The following is a 15700-nucleotide window of genomic DNA, read 5'->3' as shown; positions in this document are numbered from 1 at the left end:
TGCAACTGCAGTGTCTGTGTGTGCAGTTTTAAATTGACATTTCGACCTACCTGGCAAGTGCACTCACTTGCCAGGCCCAAACCTTCCCTTCTACTACATGTAAGTCACCCCTAAAGTAGGCCCAAGGCAGCCCAATGGGCAGGGTGCAGTGTATTTAAAAGATAGGACATGTACTGGTTTGTTTGACATGTCCTGACCGTGAAATATTGCTAAAGTCGTTTTTCACTTTTGCAAGGCCTATCTCTCCCATGGGGTAACATGGGAATTGCCTTGAAATAGCTTAAGTGTAAGGATGACAGTTGGGCTGTTTCTGTATTCACTCTAGACAGTCACACAAAGGGAGCTGAGGTATTCCCTGCATATCCTGAAGGCCCATTACCAGGCTGATGGGTCTTCCTGAGCTAGAGTGATGGGAGGAGCTGACACTTGTACCTGAATAGGGCTGTGCCTGTCCTCACAAAAAGCAGTCTCCCAACACCTGGACAGTGTCCAGGGTCAGGGCAGGGATAGGCAGCATCTTGTGCACTACAAAGACTCCTCTTTGAAGTTTGCCTACTTCAAAGACAGAAATGGGTATAAGTACTGGGCCTCTTACCTCACATAGCTAGAACACTTCTAGACTGAGGACATTTTACCAGGAAGAAGAGCTGCATGGTGTAGGAGGGACTGCCACTCTGCCTGTTGCTCAACTTTGCTTCCTCCGTCCTGCTTTCCACGGTTCTCCAAGGGCTTGAGTTGAGCTTGCCTCCTGTTAAGAAGTCTCAGGGACATCAAAGACTTTATCTGCCAGCACGAGGGCTTCTCTGCTGAGAACCCTGTCGGGTCACGTGGTAGTCCAAATCCAGTTTTCAGCCCTTGAAGGAGGTTTTTGGTGCTACAAGAAGAAAATCCACACACGGTCGCCCACAGTACCATTCTGAGCCGACACATCGCTGCAAAGATTTGACGCATCCCCACTGCCCGGGCTGAAACAGGGTCCCCACTTGATGCATCAACCACGGTTTTCAATGCAGGCACCAAGTTTCATCGCAGCTCTTCAGAAGAACCACCGCTGGGTGAGTTTTGAGCACTGCATCACAAAGTCCATGACGCACCGCTCGAACTCCGACAAAGCACCTGCTTCATCGCTGTGAGGTTGACACATTCCAGCTTGAATAGTGATGCATCACCAATGCATCATCCCTGGGTGCCATTTTCTTCTTTGACACCGCAATAAGTAACAGATGCTTCACGCAAACCAACCATGTGGCAGTAAGGAACAGATACATCACCTCCCCTGCATGGCAGTAAGGAACCAACTCATCATCTCCCCTGTAACAATAAGGAACCAACGCATCTCCAGCTCTTTTGCTGCATTACCTCCTCTGCGATCTGCATCGTCTTTGTTTTATGACGCATCTCAGGTACTTTGCCTCAGTGAGGCGTTTCATTCATTTCAACGAACTACAATTACATTTAATCTTTTACAAGTTATATATTTGCTTGTGTGTGTTTGATTTTTGCCATTTTGGTCTTGTTTTAATTAATATTGGCTGTTTTTCTAAACTGGTGTGGAGTACTTTTGTGGTGTTTTCACTTCGTTACTGTGTGCGTGTGTGTGTGTGTGTGTGCATGTACAAATACTTTACACGTTGCCTCTGAGATAAGGCGGACTGCTCGTGCCAAGCTACCAAGGAGGTGAGCAGGGATTATCTTAGATGTGTGGCTCCTTTACCCTGACTGGAATTGAGGGTCCCTACTGGAACAGGGTGCAAACCACTGCCAACTAGAGACCCCATTTCCAACACAAAATAAGTATTCCTAGCCACACTAATGCAAAAACAAAGAAGGATCCCTTTCTATAATTCTCCACTAGGTATATACAGAAAAAATAATTTATTTATTTGAGTGACCCTCACTCACTCACTCTATTAGTGGCATGCTTCATCATGGGGTCCACATTGGATCCTAAAAGCTGAGGTGGGCTTAACCATATTCCAGGGAGAACTTAACAGAACCTACTGGGGGTCTAAATATAAAAATACCTTTTGAGGGTCCAGGGTATTCCTTTATTAGTGGCCCTCGATGGTATGATTAAAAATTCAAAAGTGGAGGGGTAGTTAGGTTCTTATGGTCGTAAAATCCTCACTTATACCGTCAACATGTTTCCACCCTATTGCTGGTCTAAAAGTAGTCCTGGGCTTTCATCAGTATTCACTTGCCCCCGGGTCCATCACATAAACAAACAAATCATGTGCAGGAAGTATGCAGTGCTTACATCTTGCATGACAAGAGTGGAAAAACTTGCCTGATAGTACTTGCTGGCAGGGTAATTAACATCTGTAAAGCAAAACAAACCAAACCAAAGCAAAGCAAGACAAGCAAACAAAGATATGCAACTAAATGCTCTCTTCTAGAAGCTGGCATTTTAATATGTACAGATGAGAAGGATAGTGAGGGAGGCCCATACAGAGAAGGTCCGTGATATAGGTAAATCAATTGTGAGCAAATAATTTATAATGCAGTCTCATGATTTATAGCATGTGTTTCATGCTTTTTAATGAGTTTCTGTAGTGAGCACAAGACACATTCTTTACAAACAAGTACCCGTTCTGAGTTCATAAACAAATGTGAAGTATTATCTCACATGCTTGCACATCTGGTACATGCTTTCCACTAGTCCTAAAAGCACACAATTCTGTGTTTTATGTTACCAACTTGTTTGCCTATTGACAGGCATAAATGTAGTGTTAAACACTTGTAACAGAACTTTTTGAGGGGAAACATGGCAGATATAGCATGCCAAGGTTTATGACACACGACAGTAAAAATGATGTGTCCGGGGTATATGTGAAATGCAAATGTGCGTAATGTGCGCTGGTGAGATTGTATTCACACTTACCCAGTTAGGGTAATTAGTATTGCTTATCAAGGGGTGTGGGTGGCATGGCCCTGTATCTGCCACTGGCAGGGGGTGCAATATTGAAAAAGAAGAGTTACCTTAAGTCTGGCATCCCAACGCGTTTGTTTTCTCATAAAGTCAAAAAAATGTTGATGTGGAAATGAGAGAAAAGCAGGAAATACTGCAGGACTTACGTCATCAAGGGCAACATGCCGCTGCCTCATCTAAGTGTGCACTGCTTGCTCCCGGCTCTGCAGACCTGCTGCGAGAGCTCGCCATGAACATAAGTGGTTGCCCCGCTTCGTGAGGCTGAAGACAGGGTTTTGGGTGGCGGGGCCCAGGTGATGCGCCGGCATCACTCTGGCGATAGATTAAAAAAAAGAAAAAATACTCGCCCATCAGAGGGCAGTCCATCTTTCAAGAGTCTAAATCTTGTCACCTGTGAAAAGAGTCAGTACATTGCACCCAATATATCTAGTGGGCATGCCATAGGGAAATCCGGATAACCTTATGGTTAGAATGTATGGAATGTACCATCTCCATTAACCTGCACCTAAAATGCCGGGAGCAACATCATTGAAGTGAAAACACTCAAAAGGGATTTCTTATCCTCCAAAAAGATCTGCAGGTTTACTGATGGAAAAAAAAAAAGTATTTTTGTAAACAAAACATGCATTGTAATAAAAAAAATCACTCCTCCCCAAAAAAACATGTTTTTTTCCTGAAAAAAACTTTTGATATATTTTTGAAACTTTGTGATTTTGCTCTGCATCAAAAAGTATTTGTACCCTGTAATCGCCTGATTGATCTCTCTGAGTTTTTTATTGAAGATGGTTATTTTCACTTGTGTGTTCAAGAAATCTTCACTGGTTTTGTTTTTTATGAGCATAGTATCTGAGATACACTGGGCTGTGTTGATAAGAAGTCATGAGTACAGCGCCACACTAATAGGAACCAGTCTTTATTTAATTTGACCTTATCCAGAGGGTGGGCTCAACCATATTTCAGGGAACACTTAAAGAACTTACCTGGGATCTAAAGGTAGAAATACCTATTGAGGGTCCAGGGTATTTTTTTCTTAGCGGCCTAGCCCCGTTTGGCCAACCTCCCCCCCACCACCCTACATTCAAACACATCTTTCGGGTGCAGCGTGAGGTTGACTGCCTGCAGGGCGTTGGCCACAGGCCCTGCGGCCAACCCCTTGCTGCACATGGACTTTGGCCGTGCGCAACAGCTGTTGGATTAACGTATTAAATATTGCTTTCCATTAAAGTAAAACAAAAAACCTAGAAATTCACTGAAAAAAACAAAAGGTTAGAGTGATGTTATAATTAGGAAATAAACCTTCAAAAAACCTTAGAAGTTTACTAAAAAGCCAACTGCTACAGGGATGTTATGGTTAGGTTCAGATTTCACACACACACAAAACCAGAGAAGTTCAGTGGTTATAGTTATACTTATCTCAAGAATCTATAACTCGTGCTCTAAGGTAACTATATTTCATTCCCTCACCAGGCACTGCAAATCACTCCACATATTACATCAGTCATAACATATTGTGTGACATTCTTGATAATATCACTGCAATATGTGCAATAAAACTATTGATGAAAAAACTATGCATAGGAGGGATGAGAGTTATAGCTGCCTTAGGGCATGAGTTATAGTTTTTGGAGATAAGTATAATTAAACTGCTGAATTCTTATGTTTTGTGGGTAAAACCTAAATAGTCCCTATTTTTTAGGGAATATATGTAAACTAATTACACAGTGGCAGTCCATAAGAAACAAACTTTTTGGTTTGCTACTAACTTTGGCACAGTTTGATGACTCTTCACAAAACATTCCAAAACAGTGTGTGCTTTTTGGTCTAAATCTGTTCAGTAGTTTTAGAGTAATTGGGATTAAAAATTTATAGATGTCTAGCGACCCTGTACTACTGCAGTACTCCATGTGAGCCGAAAACGTGCAATCTGATTGGCTGGCCGTAACATGAAGAGAAAGTTGTGGCTGCCATTTTATGAGACTGGACTTGGTTTCTGTGTCATACAAAATAAATAAAAATAAGAAATAAAGGGGAAGCGTCACAGGGTCCTCCTGTGGGGAAAAGGGGAGTAACGCATTTCACATCAGATATAAAAGTATTAGACCAGTCAGGGAAATATTCTTTAAGCGGTGCATTCTTTATTAGTATCTTATTGTATCCGAATGGGTACAGTTTGTCTGTTGTTGTCCTATTCTTCTTCCATGGTGTTGCCTCTCGTGGTGCTTTCATTTCCTGGAGTTCTCAGCTTCTCTCCACTGTCACTGAGCCGCGGGCTCCGGGAGCAAAGAAAACAAGAAGAACGGGGTCAGGTATTTGTTTCTTAGCTTTACCACTATCTTAGTTATTACTATTTCCATGCAGAGTGGAAACAAAGGGGGAGGGGTGTGAGGTTCTCTATGTTTTGTTAATAGTGCTTGGTGTCACCCGGTTTGTGCTGATGCTTCCAAATAATTTTCCACAATACACCACAGTAACATGACTTATTGTGCTGTGCTCCCAGATTGGGTTTACTTCTTGGGCCTAGCCCCGTGTGTTTTGGCCTTTCGTCTCTCCCTTTTTCCCCACCCTCTTTAGTCCTGATCCCAGATTGCTGCACAAACAGTCATGTACCTGGGTGAGCCACGTCCCTCCTGGGACGCGGCGGACCCCTCCACGTCTCCCGATTTCTCTGCGTTGGCCTGCTTCTCCTCGGCTCTTGCTTCGGTCTCTAGGTAGCTTTCCTTCACCACAGTTGTCTTAATTTCTTGTCTGTCTCTCCCCTGAATCTCCTCTCCAGCTGGCTTTTCTCCATCTTGTTTTCCTTCCTCCGTATTCGTGTCCACTTCTATCCGTGTTCGAATCTGCGCGCCTTCTTGTCTCCACAGCAATGTCTTTTGTTCTTCCGGCAACATCGATACGCCCCCCCCCTATGCATGCCGAGTTCATCCTCCTGGGGCACTGGAGAGACGGCTCAGAACTCTTCCGCCCACTTCCATCTCCTTCGTCCAGTGGCTCCAAGTCACATTCGCTCACCCCTGAGGGTGGCTAATTCAGCTATGTGTCTGTAGGATATTGTGATAGGAAATCAGCGTTGGTCAGAGAGGAACCAGGTTTATGGCGCACCTGAAACATAAAGGGTTAGAATAAGAACCATTGTAACACTCTTGGATTTGTGTCTTTGTGACGGGCTAGCCAGGTTAAAGGGGCGTGATCTGTAGGAAGCAGGAAGGGTCGACTTAATAGATAATATTGCAGGGCTCCAACAGCCCACTTTTTGGCTAGGCATTCTTTTTTGAGGGTTGGATAGTTCTTTTCTCTTGGTATCAATTTCCTGCTGATGTAGTCTATGGGGTGCGAATGTCCCTACTCTTCTTTTTGTGAAAGAACAGCCCCTAATCCGTGGTTTGAGGCATCAGTCTGTAGTATGAAAGGCTTTTGGAAATCGGGGCATCGTAACATTGGATTACTGACCAATGACTCATTCCGATTTTAAGAGCTAGTGTATTGGAGCTCTGTAAGTTGGGGTATTTTGTTTGGTCAGTTATTTACTAGGAAATCTGTTGAGGGGGCTGCATCAGTAGAGTATTGTGGAATAAACCATCTATAATACCCAACCATCCCTAAAAATGATCAAATGTCACGTTTTAACTTTGGAGTTGGTATCGGCCAGATTGCCTCAACTTTGTCCAACTGAGGTCTGATGTTTCTGTTTTCAATAACGTAGCATAGGTAGTTAATGGAATTACTGGCTGTCCTGTATTTTTTGGATTAGCTGTTAGGCCTGCCTTTTGGAGGGAACGTAGCTGATAACTGTTCTAAGTGTTGGTCCCATGTACAACTACATATGACTATATCGTCTAAGTATGCAGCAGCATATTCATGATGGGGTTTTAGCACCAGATCCCTAAGGCATTGAAAAGTCACTGGGGCCCCAGGTAACCCAGAAGGCAACACTGTACATTGATAAAGACCTGAAGGGGTACAGAATGTGGTTTTCTCTTTATCTTAATTATTTACGGGAATCTGCCAATACCCTTTTGTGAGGTCTAACATGGTAAGGTACCGGACATTGCCTAAGCCTTCGATTAGTTAATCTACACAGGGCATGGGATACGTGTCAAAACGAGAAATATCGTTAAGTTGGCAGAAGTCTATACAGAGCCGAACTGACCCATTTGGTTTCAGCAGTAAGACGTGGGGGACTACAGGCACTATTTAAGGGTTCTATTATCCCAGCATCCAGCATTTCTTTTACTTCTTTTTCTACCACCTGTCTTCTTGCTTCTGGGATACAGTAGGGGTTTTGCTGTACTATTTTCCCTCCCTCCGTCTGGATGTGGTGGTGTATTAAGGAGTTTTTCCTGGGAATCTTTGAAAAGACGTCTCTATGCTCTTGGACAAAATCCACTATTTGTGTTCTCTGTATTGATGATAGATTGGGACCAAGAGAGGGAATGAGCTCCCTCTCTCCTTCTGATAAAAGCAGAAGGGGTATCTCTAATGTTTCAGTTTTGGTAATGAGGAGGTTGGAATTACTCTCTGAGGGTTGCCTGTCATCCTCTTCCCACATTTTCAGATAGATCTGAGTTTTTCTTGGGTGTTGGGGGTTCTCAATTTTATATGTGACTGTGGTTACTCTCCCAGTAACCCTAAAAGGACCCTGCCACTTTGCCAACAGTTTGTTTTCTGTGCTTGGCAAGAGGACAAGGATCTTACTACCTATCGGGAGGTCTTAGGGGGTTATTCTAACTTTGGAGGAGTGTTAATCCGTCCCAAAAGTGATGGTAAAGTGACGGATATACCACCAGCCGTATTACGAGTTCCATAGGATATAATGGACTCGTAATACGGCTGGTGGTAAATCCGTCACTTTTCCGTCACTTTTGGGACGGATTAACACCTCCTCCAAAGTTAGAATAACCCCCTTAGTCTTTTCCCTCCATCATATTGTTTTTTCTGTTTTTTCTTGGCTTCCTTCTAAGTGAAATCTCACGTCCTCCCATATGATGTGTAGGTTCCCTTTCAGTTGTTGGGTATAAGTAAGGATATCATGGGCTTTCTCTTCCTTTTCCTCCCATTGCTCTGCTGCCATGTCTTGTAGAGGTCTTGGCAGCCGGCCAAAGAGCAACTCAAAAGGGCTATGCCCAGTAGATGCTTGTACATGGTTTCTTATGGCAAATAAGACAAGAAGTAACTTTTTATCCTAGTCCTTCCCAGAGTCTGATATTGTCTTTTTTAACAGGGTTTTGAGAGTTTTGTTATACCGCTCGACCAGGCTGTCCGTCTGTGGATGATTAACAGATGTATATCTCTGTTCTACCTCAAGCAGTTGACATATCTTAGCCATCAGACGTGACATGAAGAGGGTATCCTGATCAGTAAAAAGTTCACGAGGGAACCCTGCCCTAGAAAAAAAACTATCATAGCTTGGGTGATGCCCTTAGTAGCCATACTGGTTAGGCATATGGCTTTTGGGTAACGAGTAGCATAATCAACTAAGACCAGTATGTATTGATGTCCTCTGGAAGAGGGTACAAGAGGTCCTACTAAATCCATGCCTACTTGGGAGAAAGGAGACTTAGTGATGGGTAAGGGGAATAGCGGGACCTTAGGGGCATTACTGGGATCTACCATTTGGCATTTTGGGCTACAGCTACAGTGTTTCTCTGAATATACTCCGGCCAATAAAAGTGATGGAGGAGGTATTCTTCTGTCTTTTCCAGCCCGTAATGTCCACCTCCTACCTGTCCATGTGCTAAATGCAGTACTTGTTTCCGAAAGGTGTGGGGGCCACGACTAGTTGGGTTTTGAGAATTTCTTTCTGTTGAATCGCTCTATACAATAACCCATTCTTCACCAGGAAATAGGGACCCACCTGTCCCTTGGGGCTGGAGAAGGTGGAACACCAGGTGTGTTTCAGGGATCGGTCCTCCCTCTGGCATTCTCTAAACTCCCCTGAAATGGACAGGACCCTCTTCTCTGTAGGACTGGGCATATGACCAGCAGGAGAATTTTTCTCATAGAATGTTCTATTTTGTATTCTCTTCTGCTGTTTCGTTAGTTTTATTTTGTCCTAACCTGGTTCTATTGGGGATTTGGAAAAAGGAAAGCCAACCAACCACAAGGTCATAGGGTCCTGAGCGGTTAAGGATTCTAACAGACTTGGGAACCCAGAGTAATCAGTCCCAATGATTATGTCTTCCATTACTTGAGGACTTCCGCCAGCTTTGATCTTCTCTTCCCTGCCCCTCCATTCGATTGGTACGTCAGCCACAGGACAGGTCTGACTATCACCGTGTACACAGCTGATGACTACAGATTCACCCTTGATCCACTGCTCACCTGACACCAATGTTGCATTGCTCACTGTTTGTCTACATCCTGAATCGACCAAGGCTCAAACACCTTTGTTATTTACCATCATTTGTTTGGAATATCGAGAGGTCTTTTCACCTGCCCACAAGACTCTACCTTTGGTCAGCCTTAGTTCCATCTGTTCTGGACTGGCGTTCTTGCGGGGGCAGTTACGTGCAGTATGCCCCCATTCTTTACAGTTATAGCACTGAGGTGCTTGACTGGGCTCCCTGTCTTGAAAATGTCCCATAGGATTGACTTCTTGGGGATATCGGGTGAAGAGGCTTCGGGGTGGGAATTGGATGAGTGTTCTTGGGAGTGGGGGTTATCCCTTTTATAGGAGTCGCTCTGAAATCAGGGGCCCTATGAAAAGCACAGGCCAATTTGATAGCGGTGGTTGCTGTAACTTCCGGATGTTTGATCCAGTTGCGAGTACTACTGGAAAGGGCCTCTTCATATTGTTCTAACAGTATGGTCTGGATCACCTCCTCTGTGGTACTTTCTGTGAGGGTCAGCCACTTAAGTCCTGCATCCTGGACCCTATAGAAGAGAGTCCGGGGATTTTCTGAGGGGGTCCATCTTGTTCTGCGTAACCGTAAGCGATAGTTCTCCTTATCAAGCCTGACTCTTTCCAATATGGCCTTCTTCACCTCATCGTACGGTGTGCTTCCTCTTGGATTAACGGCTTGATAGGCAGACTGTAAATCCCAAGTCAAAAGGGGAGCAACATACTGCCCCCACCACTCCTGAGGCCCACTTGGAGACGTGGCTACTCGTTCGAAATTGGTAAAAAACGCGTCAGGATCTTTGCCTTCCTGGTATTTTTGTTTCTCTGTATGTGTGGGCTTCTCTTACTTGCTCTTCCCATACTAGTTGGAGATGCTGTTGTCCTTCCATAAGTTGGTCAATTATATCTTTCAGAAACTGTTTGGCCTCCATGGTCCCTTCGTAGCGCAGGCCAAAATCCCACTTTTGACACCACTGTCACAGGGTCCTCCCTTGGGGAAAGGAGAAGTAACATGTTTCACCTCAGATATAAAAGTATTAGACCAGTCAGGGAAGTATTTTTGAAGTGATGCGTTCTTTATTAGTATCTTATTGTATCCGAATGGGTAGGTACAGTTTGTCTGTTGTTGTCCTCTTCTTCTTCTGCGGTGTTGCCTCTCCTGGTGCTTTCATTTCCTGGAGTTCTCAGCTTCTCTCCACTGTCACTGAGCCACGGGCTCCGGGAGCAAAGAAAACAAGAAGAAAGGGGTCAGGTATTTGTTTCTTAGCTTTACTGCTATCTTAGTTATTACTGTTTCCATGCGGGTGGAAACAAAGGGGAGGGGTTTGAGGTTCTCTATGTTTTGTTAATACTGAGTGGTGTTACCCAGTTTGTGCTGATGCTTCCAAATAATGTCCCATGATACACCACAGTGATATGACTTATTGTGCTGTACTGTGGTCCCAGATTGGGTTTAACCCTCGGGCCTAGCCCGTGTGTTTTGGCCTTTTGTCTCTCCCTTCTTCCCCACCCTCTTTAATACTGATCCCAGATGGCCGCGCAAATGGTCACGTACCTGGGTGAGCAATGTCCCTCCTGGGGCGCAGCGGACCCCTCTGCGTTTCCTGGATTTCTGGATTCTCTGTGTCGGCCTGCTTCTCCTCGGCTCTTCCTTCGGTCTCGAGGTAGCTTTCCTTCTCCAAGGTTGTCATCAGGTCTTGTCCTTCTCTCCCGAGAATCTCCTCTCCAGCCTGCTTTTCTAAGTTTGGTTCTTCTTCCTCCCTATTAGCGTCGAACCTCTCTCTATGTTTGAAATCCACAGGCCTTCTTGTTTCCCTGGCAATGTCTTCTCTTCTTCCGGCAACATCGACATCCCCCCCCCCCCTATGCGTGTCGAGTTCATCCCCCTGGGGCCCTGGAGAGACGGCTCAGGGCTCTTCCACCCACTTACATCTCCTTCGTCCAGTGGCTCCCTGTCACAGGAAGGTTAGGGAGACATCCCCTGGGTAAAATGAAAAAGATTTTCTTTGTGGACTGCTGTACTTCAGACGGGGTCAGCATTTCTCCAATGTAATTTTGTGGTTAAACCATGCTACTATGGCAGCACAAAAAAAGGTTAGGCTCTTTAAGACCATGGGGTTGGGCCCGCAAAGGACTCTTAGGCACAGGGCCTGGCCGAAGGCGTGGCCCTGCTGCCATCCCCATTTGGCTCATGGCTGGTGGCTGTGCGCTGCAGGAGGTTGACAGTCCATGGGGGTTAGTCTCAGGGCCTGGCTGCAGAGGAGGCCCTGAGCCTGACCCCATGTTGTACACAGTCATGACATGTTCTGTGACTTCATTGATAACAGAAGTGCGTCTTCTGAAATGACATCGTTGATGACAATACTGTGCATGGCGGGGGGCTCCAGTTATAATTATTGCAGTTAGCTTTAACTGGTGAATTCCAGTGTTTTTTAGTTTAAAATGTAATATTTTAACTAAGAATTTCACCCAGTTAGAACATCACTTTAACCTTTGTTTTTTTCATATTACCTAGTGGCAGTCACCACTAGGTAGTTACAGTTAGGACCTAGTTTCCACAGGAAGAGTGTTTTTTATTTTGCCTATAACTTTGGCGCCGCTTAATGATTCTTCACAAAATTTCCAAACCTGGTACTTTGCTTAGTTCAGCATCTGTCTTGAAAATTTAGGGCCCAAGAAAAAGGGCGGGTCCCAAAACGTGTTTTCTTCATTAATTTTCCCATAGGATCTTTAGACACCCTACAGACCGAACCACTGAATGGAATTACACCAGTTGTGGCATGAAGCTAGATTTTGTTCAACAATTATGCATTTTGTGGTTGGGTGGGAATCCGTTCAATGGTTAGGAGTAATTTAAGGCCAAAAAATACAGATATGTAGGGATGTGGATCCTCAGCAGATCCAACTGTCCTGTGCTGATATCTGATTGGCTGCCAACACTTCAACAAGGAAGTGTTGGCAACCATATTGGGAGTGGGCTTCAGCCGAGTCCCAGCAAAAAAAGACAAAAGAAAAAGAAAAGGGGTCTGAGTAGAGTCACCCTGACCCCTTTGGTGCTGGGGTCCCTGAGGGACCCTGCAGGGCTAAAAAGCATTTAAAAAAAAAAAAGAAAGGGAAATCTCTGCATATGGATGCACAGATTAGGACCCCGCCAGCGCTAAAAAGAATAAAAAAAAGAATATATATATATTTTTTTTTAAAACAGAAAACTCCACAGATGGATCCACAGATTCTTTTTTTTTTTTTAAACAACGTGGTCTCTCTTGCTTTCTTGCTTTATTTTGTATTTTCCCCTGCGTGGGCCAGGTCCCTGTGGGCATTTGTGGTTCATATAGGAAGAGTTTGCTTGGGGTCCCCTCTTTGGGCTTTAATACATGCGAACAGAGGCTTCTGAGGGGGCAGATGGGGTAACTACCTCTATCTACTCCCTCAGTGGGCAGAAAGACAGTGTCCTTTTTTGGGGGGGGGAGGGGCATGGCCATTCTAGGCAGCCCCCACCCCTATCAAAAAAAAGAAATAGAGCGAGAAATCCCTGGTGTCTAGTGTATTTTTTCCCCCTTGGGGGGAAGGTCGGCCTAACAATAGGGCCAATCTGCCCCCAGGGGGAGGCAGAAAATTGCCAGAAAATGCCCCCATATTTGGGAGTGATCTCGTTCCCAGCTCCAAACCGAAATCCCCGGTGTCTAGTGGGGTGGATCCCTGCTTGGGGATTGCCCACCTTTGGCGTTCCACAAACATGGATCCATTTGCGAAAGATATCATTGGAAAGGGGAGATTCTTCCTTTTCCAATGATACCTCTCCCGTATGATTCGGTGCACAGGGCTCTGCAATAGCCCCCTGAGCACCGAAGTAGTGAAAGTGAAATGAGCCGATTGGCTCACTTCACTTTAACTTTCACTGTAATACCGGCAGCATGCAGTGCGTACCGATCGTCATTACATTACATTACGGCTCCCGAAGCTCAAAAATAAAAAGGCACCAAGCACCGGTGCTAAGGATGGAACCGTTCTGTCTCCCGCACCGAAGGGGTTACATTTTTTATTATTATTTATGTTTAGTGTTTGAAGTACATTTCAATGAGTAGGAAAAAAGTGGCTTTCAGTGATTTTACTACCTGCAGGCCGGCCGGACATTAAAATAACAGTAGAAAACAAACCATGTGGCATCTCTAATTTATGGCCAGTCAGCCGTCCTCCACAGCTGCCTGCAGTTATCAGCACTCACTTCAGCCTTGCGCCCCAGCCCGACCCGGAGAGGCTGTTAGCATGCCAGTACTCCCATCTGTATGGGCGGCAGATGCACAGTCAGTAGTGACAGGCGAGTCACTGTGAAGAAGTGCAGTAGTGATATTGCTGTCTCCAGCTGAAGAGGAAGTGATATGTGACTGCTGTATGCACTCTACGCCTATCATTTCTGCTCCCTGAAGTCTCAGGTCACATCATCTTCTTCAGTGCGGTATACCCTCATAGTATATACTATCCTTTCTCTCTGGACTCAAGACTCATCCTGGTGTTGCCCAATGCCCTTTTTCGCCTTTATGGGCTCTGCCCTATATCTTTACTCACTTTGAACTGTGCCCTCTCTTCTCTCTCGGTCCTAGTGCTGTCTGTCTCTGTCATTCTGATTTCCCCTATGCTCTGATGAATTCCCCTGTGCTGTGGTAAAGTGTTACTCAAAGTGTCACACATAATGCACGCTAAAAACATGAAAATGTCACACATGGATAATCTGAAAGGTTGGCAGCTATGTACATGTGTGTTAATAAAACAAATCTTATGGAGTGGGTCTGTATGTCTCACATCCGTCTGGTGTACTCTGTGTATCAGCCTATTTTCGTGGCCTTCTCTCTGCACACAACATACCAGAGTCTGCAGTGTTGTCTATGAATCTCTTAAGTATGCATCCTGTACAATACACCTGTGCCCATGGTCTCTTTAACTGTTCTGTTGTTGGCTATACTATGTCCATAAACGGAAACTGTTTTCACTGTGTGTTAAACTCTTTACTTTACTCTGTTTCTTTATTTCGGCAAGAAATGTGGTCATAAAAGTACAATAGATAAAGACAGTACATGTCAAGTTAAAAATACGCCAAAAATTGGATAGAATGTCATCATAAAATCGAAAACAATCAATGAACATTTATAGCATTAAAGTGCATACATATTATAGTCCCCGTATCTAATAGTCCAAATAAGGACACCTAAAAACTAGACGAATAAATGAGCAACACCGTGGTGCTTCTGTCAATGCTTAAGAATGAATCAAACATTATTTATTAATAAAACAACAATTAATTCCTCCTTTTTGTGGCACATTTTAGAAAGGAGCAGATATTAACACCGTCCGAAGGGGACTCCATAGTTTGCAGATATTCCAGGGCAGCCCGAGGGGTCCGAATGCCCAGGCTCCTGATAATGGTAAGCAAAAACATCCTTCTAAATTCCCAAAATAATTTATAAAAGAAAACGAAGTGTAAGAGGCTTTGAGATGACACTTTGTCACATGGGCATATTGCAATACTAGCCACCTCATGCTGCCCCAATGGAAACACAAGTGCCATCTCACAAAGCCTAAAAAGAATCACATAAATAGCATTCTGTCCCATGAGTAATCAAACTAGCCCAAAGATGGTGCCATTCGTAGTGTCGCATGCAAAAGAGCATGCTCTATAATCCTGATCACACAGCCCAGACTTCAAATATTGGAGCCAGGGTTTAGTCAACGCCTTATCACATTTTAAACAGTCCTGCACTATTTCTCTATTAAAGGCGGCATGTGGATTTGTTCATATGTAGCATCACAACAATAAGGGGGCTAGATGAATAGCATCCTCTTCATACCCCACCCCTACTTTCTGATGAGCAGTGTAGGTGGAGCAGGTCAGTGGGACAGCCAAGAGTCTCTGTAAAACTTTGTTTTGCACACCTTGAAGGGATTTAGGAGTTACATAGCCCCACAGGCCAGCGTCATACATTAAAGTAGGGAGACACTTTCTCCTGTAGATTCCCAATGTGCTGGGCCAGACTAAAAACATGCTCGATAGAGATAGTAAATATTCACCTTATGGTGGAAATACAGGTCCTCAGATCCCCTTTGAATCAAAAAACACTCCCAAATGGGAGAATTCAGGGGTGAGGGCCACAGTTTGGCCTTGTAACTTGATGCTCGTCATCTTAGTTTGCCCTAAGTTACACGTCATTATTAATGTTTTGAGCAGTTACCAGTACCCACGGTCCCCTAAATAGAACAAATTCATCAATTAAAATATTCAAACCATTGGGGGTCTGGCCAGTAAAACCGTGTCATCTGTGTTTAGCAAAACAGCGACCTTTTTCCTGGCTATGGACGGGGCATCAGAGATTCTGGAGGACAAGACAGGCCCAAGGCTATTGATGTATAATAAGAATAAGAGGGGGGCTAAGACGCACCCC

At 44.5% G+C, this 15700-nt stretch overlaps 1 protein-coding gene across 5 annotated transcripts in view; it reads left to right on the top strand.

Moving 5' to 3' along the window:
• The window catches only part of PHTF1 (putative homeodomain transcription factor 1), a 499499-nt gene that overhangs the window by 17456 nt on the left and 466343 nt on the right, over positions 1 to 15700 (top strand). For 4 of the 5 annotated variants that reach the window (XM_069238694.1, XM_069238696.1, XM_069238695.1 and 1 more), the window contains one exon: positions 14590 to 14686. The exons of the other annotated variant lie outside the window; for it this stretch is intronic. The gene's annotated coding sequence lies outside the window, so the exon portion shown is untranslated. The remainder of the gene's footprint in view (positions 1 to 14589; positions 14687 to 15700) is intronic. 5 annotated transcript variants of the gene reach the window in all.

This window comes from Pleurodeles waltl, chromosome 6, assembly GCF_031143425.1.
Source record: "Pleurodeles waltl isolate 20211129_DDA chromosome 6, aPleWal1.hap1.20221129, whole genome shotgun sequence".
NCBI classification, from domain to species: domain Eukaryota; kingdom Metazoa; phylum Chordata; class Amphibia; order Caudata; family Salamandridae; genus Pleurodeles; species Pleurodeles waltl.
The sequence above is the reverse complement of the archived record's forward strand: the minus strand, read 5'-3'. Positions and strand labels throughout refer to the sequence as shown.